Source organism: Pistacia vera, unplaced genomic scaffold (assembly GCF_008641045.1).
Source record: "Pistacia vera cultivar Batoury unplaced genomic scaffold, PisVer_v2 Contig303, whole genome shotgun sequence".
Lineage (NCBI taxonomy): Eukaryota > Viridiplantae > Streptophyta > Magnoliopsida > Sapindales > Anacardiaceae > Pistacia > Pistacia vera.
Window position 1 is genome coordinate 325,106 of NW_022196117.1, and position 15,678 is coordinate 340,783.

Genomic DNA, 15,678 nt, shown 5'->3' on the forward strand with positions numbered 1-15,678 from the left:
TTGCCGACTTCACACCAAGCGCCACCACCCAGGCCGAAAGAGAATTACTATGCATGAATGGCGCACCACCCTCAAAGTGGACTCTCCTAGTAGACAGATCGAGTAATGTCAATGGAAGCGGACTCGGAATAGTATTGATCGCACTAGAGGGAGACATCATCAAGCGAGCAATCCGGTATGGGTTCAAGTGCATGAATAACGAGGTCAAATATGAAGCCTTCCTAGCGACTAAAAGAATTATCGGGCCCGACTAAAAGCAAGAGCCGCCAGATTCACCATACATGAGGGCTAACTCCTCAGAAAGTCATTTTCGGGCCCTTATCTGAAATGCATAAGTCCAAAAGAAGCCCAAAGTGTTCTAGCCGAACTCCATGAAGGTGAATGCAACAACCACGCGGGGGGACGCAGTCTGGCACACCGAGTGATCACCGCGGGATACTACTGGCCGACCATACGCACCGATTCGACCGCTTACGCGAAGACATGCGATAGCTGTCAGAGGTTTGCTCACGTCTCACACCTCCCACCAGAACGACTCCATTCCATTCTCACACCGTGGCCATTCATGAAGTGGGGAATGGACATCATGGGAAAGCTACCTACTGCACCGGGGCAACGAGTCTTCATGTTGGCTGTGATAGACTACTTCACCAAGTGGATCGAAGCCGAAGCCTTCGCTCAAGTCAGAGACCGAGAGGTGAAAGCTTTCATTTGGAAGAATGTGATCTACAGGTTTGGAATACCAAAGGAGATTGTCACCGATAATGGGTCCCAGTTCATTAGTTCAGGCTTCAGGGATTTCTGTGACATGTGGGGAATAAAGTTGAGTTTCTCAACACCCTGCAACCCCCAGTCTAACGGCCAAGCCGAGTCATCAAACAAGACCATTATACAGACATTGAAGAAACGACTGCAGAAAGCTAAAGGCGCATGGGCAGATGAACTACCCGAAGTCCTCTGGTCATACCGAACCACGGCTCGATCATCAACTGGTGAAACCCCGTTCTCCCTGACATACGGTTTCGAAGCAGTCATTCCAGCTGAAGTGTCAATTCCGTCCACCAGGCTTCAATGGGCAGACGAGGAATCAAACAGTCTCAACCATTGCCAGAACTTAGACATTGTGGAAGAGCTACGGGAACGGGCAAGCATCCGCAATGCAGTTTACCAGCAACAGGCCTCCCGACATTATAACCGCAACGTGAGGATCCGTGCTTTCAAGATAGGCGACTGGGTCCTCTGCAAGGTCTTCCAAAACACCAAGGAGATCAACTCTGGCAAACTCGGTCCCACCTGGGAAGGTCCCTACAAGATAATCAAAGCAGTAGGGAAGGGCGCTTACAAACTCTAGACCACTGAGGGCAAAGACATCAACAACAATTGGAATGCCGTTCATCTCAAACGCTACTACTTCTAGGTGAACCTTGTCTTTTTTGAGGATTTGTTTTTCGTTTCTTTTCATTTTTAAAAGGATGAGTGGGCCTATCCACCTCCTCTTAGATAGTCGGCCTCATGGCCAAATATTTAATGAAGTATTATTCAGAAGTTCTTATCTTCAAATCGACCCCGGTTGTTAGGGCCAAAATCTCCCTTGGCCCAAATAGGAAAATGGGCGCGACACTGAAGAAGAAGCCAAGCCCAATCCTGATATGACCCTACGGATGAGGCCCATCGGTTCAATGTGTAGCCGGCCCAGACACGTGGGCAAGAGCCTCCTAATCCCAGCCCATTCCCCAAGTCCATGGATGATTATAAAGCCCACGATCTCCTCAGAATACTTCCCATTCCTGATCACTTTCCTGTTCGAAGTTACTCTCCTAATTAGAATCAACTTCCTATTCGGACACTGGTAAGACAGCTCACCACGGCCCTAATTCTCTAGGGTTTGCATTAGAGTCTACTAGGACTCCTACTCCACCAGGATTGGGGACTAGACAGTCACTATATAAGCAGAGGCTAGCCCTCTCACAAGGGACATTACACCTTCCACACCCGGAGCTCTTACTTGAGAGTTTCGCTTATCACTGTAGTCACAGTCCCCGACTAGACTTCGATAATCTCTTACCCCCTAACCCTCACTATATTAGCCTTTTAGCCTTGCTGACTTGAGCGTCGGAGTGCCTACGGCAAACACCACACCGGTGTTTTCCGTTCGCTTCAAGCGTGTGTTTCTCTACGTGTTGCAGGTACAGCAGAATCGCTAGTGGCCCTAACCTACAGGATCAGACCCTCTCTTTCCGTACAGGTAGATTTTTACATCTACAGTTTGGCGCCCACCGTGGGGCCTCTAGCAATCATTCGGCGACGAACCTTGCTAGTGGAGGAATATTCCATGGCTGACAATCCCGATGATGTTAACTCCGGCCTCGAGGCCAGACTGGAGGCTTTGACCGTGCTCATGCAACAAAATTGGCAAGGTGGCCGCGCTGGAAGCCGAAAACCATCCATCAAGGTCGAGAACCAGCTGCTAAAGGAGAAAGTAAGTCAATTCTACGATCTCGAGTTTCTGCCCGACCAAGCCACCCCCAATCGTTTCCATACCACTATTCCATCCATGCAACCTCTCTCCACATCAGAGCATCGACCCTCGGATTCTGGTAAAGGGTCGTGTCAGTTAAGCGCACTGGCGCCCGACTACTCCGTTCTAAGACGGAGATAAAGATATGCCAACAGCGCGCTATCCAGTCGACCCATCCAACCCATGATCAGAACGATCCAGCAATAGAGAGCCCGCAGGATCAAACCATCCCCACATCCCACTTCACCTCTAGTCAACCCAAAACAAACCCCATCCGGCTTGGCTCGGCTCACCCTCGCGGGTTGAACGGCCAACCAAACCAACTCCAGCACTTGAGCCATCCATCTTGACGGACCGACGACGACTACCAGACGACTCCCCTGACCATTCATGTAGGGAAGAATAATAGAACAGTGACATGGGAGTCGTCCAACCGGAAGGGATGAACGAAGACCATGCTACCAAGGAACGCAACGACATAATGATTTATCAGACTACCCCCCGAGGGATGACCCAACGAAATGTACCAGACCTGGTACAAGGACGTGACCCGATAGTATCCCCTTCCCCTATGGAACAACTACTGGCCAAGAGACTGGCCGACGTTGAGGCAGTAATAAGACGCATTCCAGGCAGCCAGTCCCAAGCAAGAAGAGCAGACCAATGTTACGCCGATTCACCCTTTGTGGATGAGATCGCCTTGGCTGACATGCCCAGAAATTCACCATCCCAACATGAAACCATATGACGGTACCACCGACCGCGATGACCACATAGCCTCATACAAGCAGCGGATGTTCATGTCTCCATACCCCGACTGCTTAGAGAGGCCTGCATGTGCAAAAGTTTCAGTTCTAGTTTGTCCAGCCCAGCACTCCAATGGTATACGAACCTCCCGACCGGATCCATCGATTCATTCGCTCAGCTTACCGACACCTTTGTGGAACAGTTCGCCAGCTGCAAGAAGCTAGAGAAGTTGTCAGCCGACTTGTACCGTGGTATACCAACGAAGGGGAGAGCATTAGAGAGTTTGTTAGCAGATTCAACAAAAGAAGATCTCTATTCCCTCATGTAACCCCGAGACTGCTGTGGACGCTTTCAAAAAGGCCTCCTCCGGATGGAGAACTATACAAAGAACTTACAAAGCTGGGCTGCACCACCATGGAAGAGCTCTGGCCCGAGCCGTTATCCAGATAAGATGGGAGGAAGATGAGATGAACTGAGCTGCCCATTCCAGATATGAACCAAGGCGGAGTGACAGGAAGCGAAGCCTAGACCGGTAGAACACCGCTACCAATCTCTAGCAGTAATATGGGCAGAATCAGAAGACCTTATGATCGCCAACGCGAGAAATGATAACAGACATTTCGGATCGAACCAGCACAAAATACCAGAGTACAACCTCAATGTCGAACCAACCTAGGTCGTAGCGATAATGAAAGGAATGGGATCTGCCGTCAAGTGGCCTAGTAACTCAATCCCGAGGCAAGGAGAGACACAACCAAGTGGTGCGAGTTCCACAATGATCAAGGGCACAAACCGCAGACTGTATCGCCTTGCGGCTCGAGGTTGCCGCACTTCTGAAGAGGGGACATCTCCAGGATCTATCACTGACAAGGGAAGAACACCATTAGCCAGAAGGGCTCCAAACAACTGTTGCCCCCTCCGGAGAACCCACATCAAAGGGTTTCTGCTCGCTCATCTCTGGAGATCAGAAATCAGTGGGATAAGTTACTCATGGCCAAGCGGTATGCTAGAGCAACCACCATGAAATCCAGTCCATCCATCCAATCTCGAGGTCATACTCTCATCAAGTAATTCAGTTCGAAGATGACGAACCGGTCACCCTGGCCGCTCCTCACCACGATGCTTTAGTCCTCTCCCTGCAAATAGCCAACATCCTAGTGAAAGGGTGTTCGTAGATGGAGGTTCGTCAGCAATATCCTATTCCTCGAAGTAGTAAAAGCAATGGGGCTGGAAGAAGCAAATATCAATAGACGACCGACACTGCTGGTTGGATTCAGCTCGAGCAGAAATACACTATCGGGGAGATCATCCTTCCTATCTATGCCAGCGGAGTAAATAAACAGACAATTTTCCTGGTGATCGACTGCCCATCCCTCTACAACTTCATTTTGGGCCGCCCCGGATCCATGACATGCGGGCAGTCCCATCTACCTTCCACCAGACGATCAGGTTTCCAACCAAGTGGGGAGTACGGGAGATCAAGGGCGACCTAAAGCTTCCAGGGATTGCTACAAGAACGCCTTCAAAGGCAAGGGAAACTCCTCATAGCAATTACAGTCTCATCCAACCCTCGAACCGAGCCTGACCAACTGACTATTGAGGAGTTGGATGAAGTGCAGATACATCCGGACGACCCGAGAGAAAGACCATATAGGCTCCCACCTCGAACCCGAGACAGAGAGAAACTGATAGAATTTCTCAAACGGAATGAAGATTGCTTCGCCTGGTCCCACGCCGACATGCCGGAATCAATCCAGACGCAAGGGTCCATCAGCTCAAGGCAGATCGGATCACCCACCAGTCAGCAGAGGAGAGGAGGAAATTCACACCTGAGCGAAACTGGATGTCAATGAAGAGATTGAAAAGCTCCTAAGCAACAGCATGATCAGAGAGGTCCACTAACTCGAATGGTGGCAAAATTGTAGTCGTAAAGAAAAAGAACGGGAGTAAAGAGAGTCTGCATCGACTTCACTGACTTGAAAAGCTTGCTCCAAGGATTCTTTCCCACTCCCACATATCGACATGTGGTAGATGCGACGCAGGCACGAACTCCTCAGTTTCATGGATGCCTTCTCGGGATCAACCAGATTCTGATGCATCCAACCTTTTGAAGTAGCTGACGCCAGGCCAGAGTTACATATATAAAAAATACCTGAAATACAAGAACATAAGCAACGTTCTTTATATTGAATGCAATGATCTGCAGTTATGCTGTAGATTTTAGCATTTAATTATTTGAGAAACCATGACGATTTAATAAACTCCACAGACATTTTTATTTAGAAGCTGCACCACGAGCTCGAAAATATTAAATATGCAATTAACTCATCTCTTGGAGGCAGATTATCCTTCATAACACTGCAATTAATAAACTTATTTATGCAATATGGGAAACTTCTCCTCTGTTAACAGCTCTACTGTTGAAGCTTCTTCAAGGGCCCCGAGCCAGAAGGCTATGTAGTTTCCAACAATATCTACCAGCCCAATTTTCTCTCCTCCGAAAAACCCACTACAACAAAAAGGGCCTTTAGCTATGATTTTATTAGCGACTATTTCAAAATTTGTCGGCAAAAGTAACTATTAGCGACGAAATATGAAATTGGTTGCCAATAGTTTCGCGGGCTTTCTAATCCTCGCACGAGATGACGGGAAGCAAATTGGTGACGGACTTAGCGACGACATAATTCGTGATACAATGTTTTTGCCGACGAAAATAAAAAAAGCGACGCCCAAGTTGTTTTACGACGTAACTATATGTCGCCGTGGATACTTTTGAGAGACGAAAATAATATAAAACGTAGCCAAAAGTATTTAGCAACCCAAATGCATGGCGCCATAAAATGTTTTTGACGACGAACATATATAAAGCGACGCCAACGAAGTTTAGCTACGTAACAAAAGGCCCATCGTAACACTTTTTTGGCGACGAAAATATAAAAAACAAAGTATAATCCATCTGGCTACTCAACAAATTATGCATCGGGAAACGTTTTTGGCGACGAAAATATAAACAACAACGGAAAATCCATCTAGTTACGCAACAAGTAGTGCATCAGCAAACGTTTTTGGCGACGAAAATATAAAAAAATGATGCAAAATCCATCTGGCTACGCAACAAATTGTGCGTTGGGAAACGTTTTTGGCGATGAAAATATAAACAACGATGTAAAATCCATCTAGCTACGCAAAAAATTGTGCATCAAGAATGGTTTTTGGCGACGAAAATATAAAAAATGACGCAAAATCCATCTGGCTACGCAACAAATTGTTCGTTGGGAAACGTTTTTGGCGACGAAAATATAAAAAAGGATGCAAAATTCATCTGGCTACGCAACAAATTATTCGTCGAGAAATGTTTTTGGCGACGCAAATATAAAAAACAATGCCAAAAATGTATTGCAAAGCAATCTATGTTTTGTCGTGAAAAAATTTTAATTTTCTAATCTATGTTTTGTCGTGAAAAAATTTTAATTTTCTTAAAATTATTGCCGTTAGTTTGTTAGAATTTAATTTTTAATATAATTTTATATTTATATGACAATAGTTGAAAATGTAAAACTAATCAGTAATTAATAAAAGAAATCAAAATTATTATTTATTTTGTAAATACGAAAAGCACCATGGGGTAAATTGTTTTTCAGGTTTCCACTGTTGGCAACTTAAGTTTGGTACTTGTTTGTTGCTGCTTAGAATCATTGGCTCCGTTTGGTTCACTTTTTTGCAGTTTTTAGAATAGTTTTTTTAAAAAAGTTGAATTGTGTGGGTATTACGATGTATGATTTCGAAATTAATAAAAATACCCCCTATGTTTGTTTATTTACTAAACATCCCTATAATAAAACTTTGAAAGTTAACAAAAACACCCCCAACCCACCAATTGAATAATCACAGCCGGCCACCACCGCCGGAGGGTGGCTGGGAGTTGCTGTATCGACGCATGATCGGCTGAATCTTGCCGGTTGTGCACTGATATGGCCTTTGCCAGCCAGATCCATAGTGGATCTGGCCGGCAAAGACCATATCAGTGCACAACCGGCAAGATATGGATCTGGCTGGCAAAGGCCAGATCTACAGCTAGATCTGGCCATTGACGGCCAGATTTGGCCCCATTTGCTCGTCAACGATGGCAAAAGATAGGGTCGTCATTGATGGTCAACGACGACCATATGTTGGCCGTCATTGACGTCTGGTTGCGGCCAAAGATCTGGCCTTTTTCGGCCAGATCCATCGTGGATCTGGCTGGAAAAAGGCTAGATCGGCACATTACCAGCAAGATTCAGCCGGTAGTGCACCATTATATCAGATTCTGGTCAACTTCCGACAGTGGTGGCTGAAATCTGGTATAATGTGGGTTTAGGGGTGTTTTTGCAATTTTGAAAAAAATATTTAGGGGTATTTCATTAAATTAACAAATTTAGGGGGTTTAAAAAAAGTTGAATAATATTGGATAATATTGTGAGTTTTTGGGCATTTTACTGTTTAACTTTTTTGGGAATACTAATAATAGTATTCCCAAAAACCAACCAAACGGAGCCTTACTGCTTCATATTATTTATTATTGTTATTATTATTAGGTTATTTTTAGTATTATTTTTTTATAATATTATTTAATATTTATATTTAAATATTAAATTTAGTACATTAAATTAATAATATGAAGCAAACAAATCAAAATTAATGCACAAAGAAAAATCACATCACAATTATGCAAATTAAATTTGGATGACAATAATAAATATTATTAATTCTCAATATCATCTTCAACTTATCCATCTTCACTTTCATCACTCATCTCATTTTCACTATCATCATTTATGAAACCGGTATCATCATCACTAACTCTACTACTTGGCTCCACAAATTGAATAACCTCTAGTTCCACATCCACCCTATGAAGTTCTTCTTGTTCATTAACTTCTGCATCAATATGAAGACTAAATTCATCTGAATTATTGGCTTGATATGCATCATGCATTGTCGATTGATCTTCCACAATGTTTATGTTGCACCTTCTGTATAACTTTCCAATTGGCCCCTAACTTAGGATCATCGATGTAGAAAACTTGTTTAGCTTGATATGCTAACACATAAAGATCATTGGCATACTATTTGTGACTCACATTGATGCTTGTAAAGTGAAAATCCCTTCGCATCCATTTCTTTTTAGGGTCAGTGTCAAATCAAGTGCATTTAAACAAAATCACACTTCTGTCATAAATATAATTCACTTCAACAACTGAATCAAGAATTCCATAAAATTCCATCATCTCACCACCAGCACCACCATTATCATCATCTTCAAGTTCCTCATACACTAAAACACCACTATTTTGGGTTGTGAGTCAATCATCGTGATCTTTCACAGTGAATCGTACTCCATCAACAATACAAGCAGTATATTTAGACACTCGTCTATTACCCTTACACACTAATGAATATAAATCATCAATAGCCTCAACTGCTCCTTGAGAATGTAACACTTACATTTATCAAAAAAAAAAAAAAAAAAAAATTTGATTAAAATATATGATCAATATAAAAGTTGAAAACCATAAAAATAATAATAATAATAATAATAAGACTCCAAAATGTTCGACGACATACTCGATGTTCAAGCCAATCAGGAAACATTTTTTGTTGCCTTTTCAATATTTCCACCTCTGAAATATTAGTGCCTTCACTTTCTTTTGCTAATTCAAGCATGTGCTCACTAAACATTTTTTCATAAGATACAACAAAAGATTAAACAAAGTTAGAACATATCATATAAAATGACAAAATAAAAACCTCACAAAAACAAAAAATTCATAAGGTTAGCAAAATATCAATTACTCTAAATAATCACTCAATTCCACACAATTATTAAGAATGTACCAATGTATTTTATCAATTTCTGCTTGTGGTAACTGCTTTAGTTGCCTCCCACCATATGGACCAACTTTATGCTTGAAAATAGATGTATCACCAACTTTGTCATTGTCATCAAAATTACGCTCTGGTCGATTGAATTTAGTCTCAATATCATGAAGATACATAGAACAGAATGTCAATGACTCATTAACAATGTATGCCTCGGCAATAGAGCCTTCGGGTCTTGCTTTATTCTTTACATAAGATTTATAAGTTCCTAAAACCCTTTTAATTGGATACATCCATCGAAATCCAACTGGTCCTGCAAGTCTTGCCTCATGTGGTAAATGAACAGCTACATGAACCATGATATCAAAAAAGGCCGGTGGAAAAATCCTTTCTAATTTACAAAGTATTAACATGATCTGTTCCTCCAACTTGTGCAACACATTCTTTGTAATTGACTTTGCACAAATTTGTTGAAAAAAACAAGATAACTCCACCAGTGCAGTATAAATGTCACATGGCAAAAATTTCATAATGCCAATGGGAAGAATTCGTCAAAGTAAAACATGACAATCGTGACTTTTAAGTGATCCAAGTTTACCATCTTTAACACTTATATTTTTTGATATGTTAGCTGCATAACCATCAGGAAATTTAATCGTCTTAAGAAAGTTATAAAAGTCTTTTCTTTCTTATAGTGTCAAAGTGTATGCTGCACATGGTTTAATGTATCTATCACCAATTTTCACCAAATGCAATTCCTTCCTCATGTTCATATCTTGCAAATCCATTCGAGCTTTATCAGTATCCTTTGATTTTCCATCAATGCACAAAATTGTCCCAACAACATTATCACAAATATTTTTCTCCACATGCATGACATCTATATTATGTCGTACTTTTAAAGTGGATCAATATTCCAATTCGAAGAAAATACTTTTTTTTCGTCCAATTCAATTCTGCTGGTGTACGTTTCGCTTTCTATCTTGATTACTTGGATTCTTTCCCAATTTCACCATCTCAACACTTCTTAATTGATTCAGAATATCGACCCCCTGATAACTCCCTCGGTGCTGCTCGAGTTTCTAGTTTATTATTGTGTGGTTGACTCTGTCTCCATGCATGCCCAGAATGTAAGAATCGTCGATGATCTTTATAACATATCTTACTTCTCAACCACGTAGATGAAGTCTCCTTGTTACATACTGGACATGCCATATAAACTTCAGTGCTCCAACCTGATAAATTTACATATGCTGGAAAGTCGTAAATTGTCCATAAGAGAGCAACATGCATTTGAAAACTCTTGCTAGTTGAAAAATCAAATGTCAACGCACCAACCGACCATAACTCTGAGTTCTTCAATTAATGGATGTAAAAACACATCAATTTCTCTACCAGGTGATTGTGGCCCTGGTATAAGAAGAGACATCATCAAGTATGACTCTTTCATACATTTCCACGATGGTAGATTATAGGGTACAAGAATAACTGGCCACATGATATATGAATTAGACATATTACCAAAAGGATTAAAACCATCTGAAGCAAGTCCTAATCGAACATTTCGTGCATCACTAGAAAATGATGGATATAAACTATCAAACTCTTTCCACTCCTCCCCATCAGCTAGATGTCGAAGCACACCATCATTAACTTGCTTCTCACTATGCCACCGTATCTCAACCGATGTATGCCTCGACATGAACAATCTTTACAATCTCGGCTTCAATGGAAAGTATCTAAGTACTTTATGTGATATCTTTTTCCCAGTGCCATTATTCAACTTATAACGAGATTCATCACATACAGGATAATTTTCCAATTTCTCATTTTCTTTCCAAAACAATGCACAATCATATTTGCATGCATGAATCTTTTCACATCCAAGTCCCAAGTCATGTAACATTCTTTTAACACCATAGATGTTTTTTTGGCAAACTTGAACCTTTTGGTAGTACCTCATTCAACAGTGTAAGCAACATATCAAGTGACTTGTTGCTCCAAAGGTTGAGAACCTTCAAATGCATTAGCCTAACCACAAAAGTTAAAGCAGATAATTTACAACCCGGATACAACTTCTTCCCTGCCTCACTTTATTAATGATCAAAAGTTTCATGCTCATTATTACTATTTCCCTCATCAACTGCATCTGCTTCTACATTCATGTTATCGTGGTTGAAACTAGTGGAGGTAGCAGGGCGACAGACATCACTTAACACATTTAACATATCATCATTAACGTCTACACCATTAGAAGTTGGTTGGTCTATGTCAGTAGAATGCATCAGATCGGTTGACTCTCTTACAACTTCAAATAGACTATCTCCATGAAAAATCCAATTTTCATATGTCCTTGAAAATCCATTCATAAAAAGATGTTTCTTAGCAACACTGATTGACTTAAAGAAGGCATTAAGACACTTACGACAAGGACAACATGTGTTCCCATCACTATTAACATGATTTTGAGCAATTTCAATAAATGTGCGCACACCGTTGGAATATTCAATTGACAATCTATTAGGATGATGAATCCAACTCTTATCCATCTACATCATACAATTAGAAAAATTATCAACTATCCACCATACATAGAGAACAAACTGATCAACTTGATTAGAAAATATAAGACACGAAATAGAATAAACATTCACATATTGGGGGAGAAGACTGAAATAATATTTGGGGAATTTAAAGAACAATAAAGACATCTAATAATACTGATTTAAATTAATTAATGTTTAATTCCTACTGGAGGAAATTTATTAAGTTATTNATGTAAAAACACATCAATTTCTCTACCAGGTGATTGTGGCCCTGGTATAAGAAGAGACATCATCAAGTATGACTCTTTCATACATTTCCACGATGGTAGATTATAGGGTACAAGAATAACTGGCCACATGATATATGAATTAGACATATTACCAAAAGGATTAAAACCATCTGAAGCAAGTCCTAATCGAACATTTCGTGCATCACTAGAAAATGATGGATATAAACTATCAAACTCTTTCCACTCCTCCCCATCAGCTAGATGTCGAAGCACACCATCATTAACTTGCTTCTCACTATGCCACCGTATCTCAACCGATGTATGCCTCGACATGAACAATCTTTACAATCTCGGCTTCAATGGAAAGTATCTAAGTACTTTATGTGATATCTTTTTCCCAGTGCCATTATTCAACTTATAACGAGATTCATCACATACAGGATAATTTTCCAATTTCTCATTTTCTTTCCAAAACAATGCACAATCATATTTGCATGCATGAATCTTTTCACATCCAAGTCCCAAGTCATGTAACATTCTTTTAACACCATAGATGTTTTTTTGGCAAACTTGAACCTTTTGGTAGTACCTCATTCAACAGTGTAAGCAACATATCAAGTGACTTGTTGCTCCAAAGGTTGAGAACCTTCAAATGCATTAGCCTAACCACAAAAGTTAAAGCAGATAATTTACAACCCGGATACAACTTCTTCCCTGCCTCACTATATGAATGATCAAAAGTTTCATGCTCATTATTACTATTTCCCTCATCAACTGCATCTGCTTCTACATTCATGTTATCGTGGTTGAAACTAGTGGAGGTAGCAGGGCGACAGACATCACTTAACACATTTAACATATCATCATTAACGTCTACACCATTAGAAGTTGGTTGGTCTATGTCAGTAGAATGCATCAGATCGGTTGACTCTCTTACAACTTCAAATAGACTATCTCCATGAAAAATCCAATTTTCATATGTCCTTGAAAATCCATTCATAAAAAGATGTTTCTTAGCAACACTGATTGACTTAAAGAAGGCATTAAGACACTTACGACAAGGACAACATGTGTTCCCATCACTATTAACATGATTTTGAGCAATTTCAATAAATGTGCGCACACCGTTGGAATATTCAATTGACAATCTATTAGGATGATGAATCCAACTCTTATCCATCTACATCATACAATTAGAAAAATTATCAACTATCCACCATACATAGAGAACAAACTGATCAACTTGATTAGAAAATATAAGACACGAAATAGAATAAACATTCACATATTGGGGGAGAAGACTGAAATAATATTTGGGGAATTTAAAGAACAATAAAGACATCTAATAATACTGATTTAAATTAATTAATGTTTAATTCCTACTGGAGGAAATTTATTAAGTTATTTTCTAATCTACCGTTGAAAGATACAAGACATAAACAAAAGCTAGCTTATTTTGTATGATAAGACTTATATTTATTTTGTGTAATACCAGCATTTATAATGTACAAAAAGAACCTTTTTTTTTTTTTTGTGACTTTTCCAAAACGGTGAATTTTGACCTCAAAAATGACCTCCAACCGGCTAAATCAGGTTTCCATGTCGACAGGCTCAAAATAAGCTTTCCAACGGTATCTTACATGCCTCGTAACTCTTCCCAGATCAAAAGAATGGTCGTTTGAATGAGGCATGTTCATTTAAGCCCTTTGGGCTTTACGCATGGACTTTTGACGTTCAGCCCATTCTATGAATTCATCCGCTAGACATTCTACGTCATAAAAAATAAAAAATAATAAAAATGAAGATGTTCAGCTGCTGGGTTGAATCAGTGGTTCGTAGCAAAAAAATCAGTTCAACTGCGGTTCAAACTAGGTCATTTAATATTTCCAGTTTTTTAGTCGACCTGACTCAGCTTGATCACTGGTTCCCGATTCAATCGGTTGAACCGACCAACTGGTCCAGGCCGGGTTTTTAAAACCTTGGCAATTGCAGCTGGATTTCGATGGATGTATTCAATTGAAATGACTTTAAGAACTTATAAATCTTATGTAAAGAATTAAGTAATACTCGAAGGCTCTATTTCCACGGCATACATTGTTAATGAGTTGATATTATGTTCTATGTATCTTTATGATATTGAGACCGAATTCAACTGATCAGAGCGTAATTCAGATAAATTTATTTTTGATATTGATGCGGAAGTTAATGAACAAGATCAAAGAACATTGTAGAGTGGATGTGGAACTAGAGGTTGTTCAATTTGTTGAGCCAAGTAGTAGAGTTAGTGATGATGATATTCATTTCATAAATGATGATAGTGAAAATTAGATGAGTGATGAAAATTGTACCACTGAAAGTAAAGATATATAAGTTGAAAATGATGTTGAGAATTAATAATATTTATTATTGTCATCCAAATTTAATTTGTATAATTGTGATAATCACTACAAGAAATATATTATATTGTGACAAAATTAATTTTATCAAATGTTATTTTGTCACGAGTAATATAGGCATTATGATAAATTACAATAACTTTAAAATAGTGTTACAATATATTTGAAATACAATAAATTATTTTAAAAAATAGTAGAAATATAATTTAAATTATTTAAAAAATGGTATAAATATAATTAGTTTTTAAATTATTATATTATCCTGTATTTTGGTTGGATCCAATAATAATCATTTTCCTAATCTAAATAGAATAACGGTTTTCTTAATGAATCCACTTGGCATTTACAAAACATGCTACTACACCATTTTGGGGGCAGAAAACCAGTCAAGCTTTCCTTTGCTAAAAACCCTTCTTCTGCTAAAACTCTTTTGCTTATACGCCTCTCTTCCAGTGTATGAAATTGCTTTGTCATTAATGCACAAAACTTCAATCTCTTCTCTGCACAGATCGACCAAACTTCACTGGTAGGAAACTTCAATCTCTCTCCCTGCGTATAAAATTTCTTTCTCATATATGTATATTTATAGTTTTTGGCTCTTGTTATTTCTTCTCTTGCTGGTTAGGTTAGCGGGGTTCTTGGGTTAGATTTTTATGCACATTTTCTTCATATATTTTGAGAGCCTGACGAACATATCTTTATGTATTTTCACTTTGAAAACTCTATCAATTAAAATGGTTGAGATATAAGCATACAAAGTTTTAGATGTTTAGATTTGAATGTGGAGCTATGTCTTGTATATGCACAAAATGTTTACAATTGCTTGATTCTGATGGAGTACTGTTTGCCCTTTTTTTTTTTTTTTTGCTATTTCTGTCAGGAATATAGTAATTTTAGCAATAAAAAAAACTGTAAATGGCATTAATTGAATAGTATATACATGAAAATATCTCACTTTCCTACTTTGCCTCAATCAACTCAAACAAACATGGGATTGTCACATGAACTACCAATCTATATATGCAGAAGTAGACTAGTGTGAATCACCGTTTTGGAAAAGTCACCAAAAAAAAAAAAAAAAAAAAAGGTCCTTGTAGTACATTATAAATGCTGGTATTACACAAAATAAACAGAAGTCTTATCATACAAAATAAGCTAGCTTTTGTTTATGTCTTGTATCTTTCAATGGTGGATTAGATAATAACTTAATAAATTTCCTCCAGTAGGAATTAAACATTAATTAATTTAAATCAGTATTATTAGATGTCTTCATTGTTCTTTAAATTCCCCAAATATTATTTCAGTCTTCTCCCCCAATATGCGAACGGTTATTCTGTTTCGTGTCTTATATTTTCTAATCAAGCTGAACAAGTTTGTTCTCT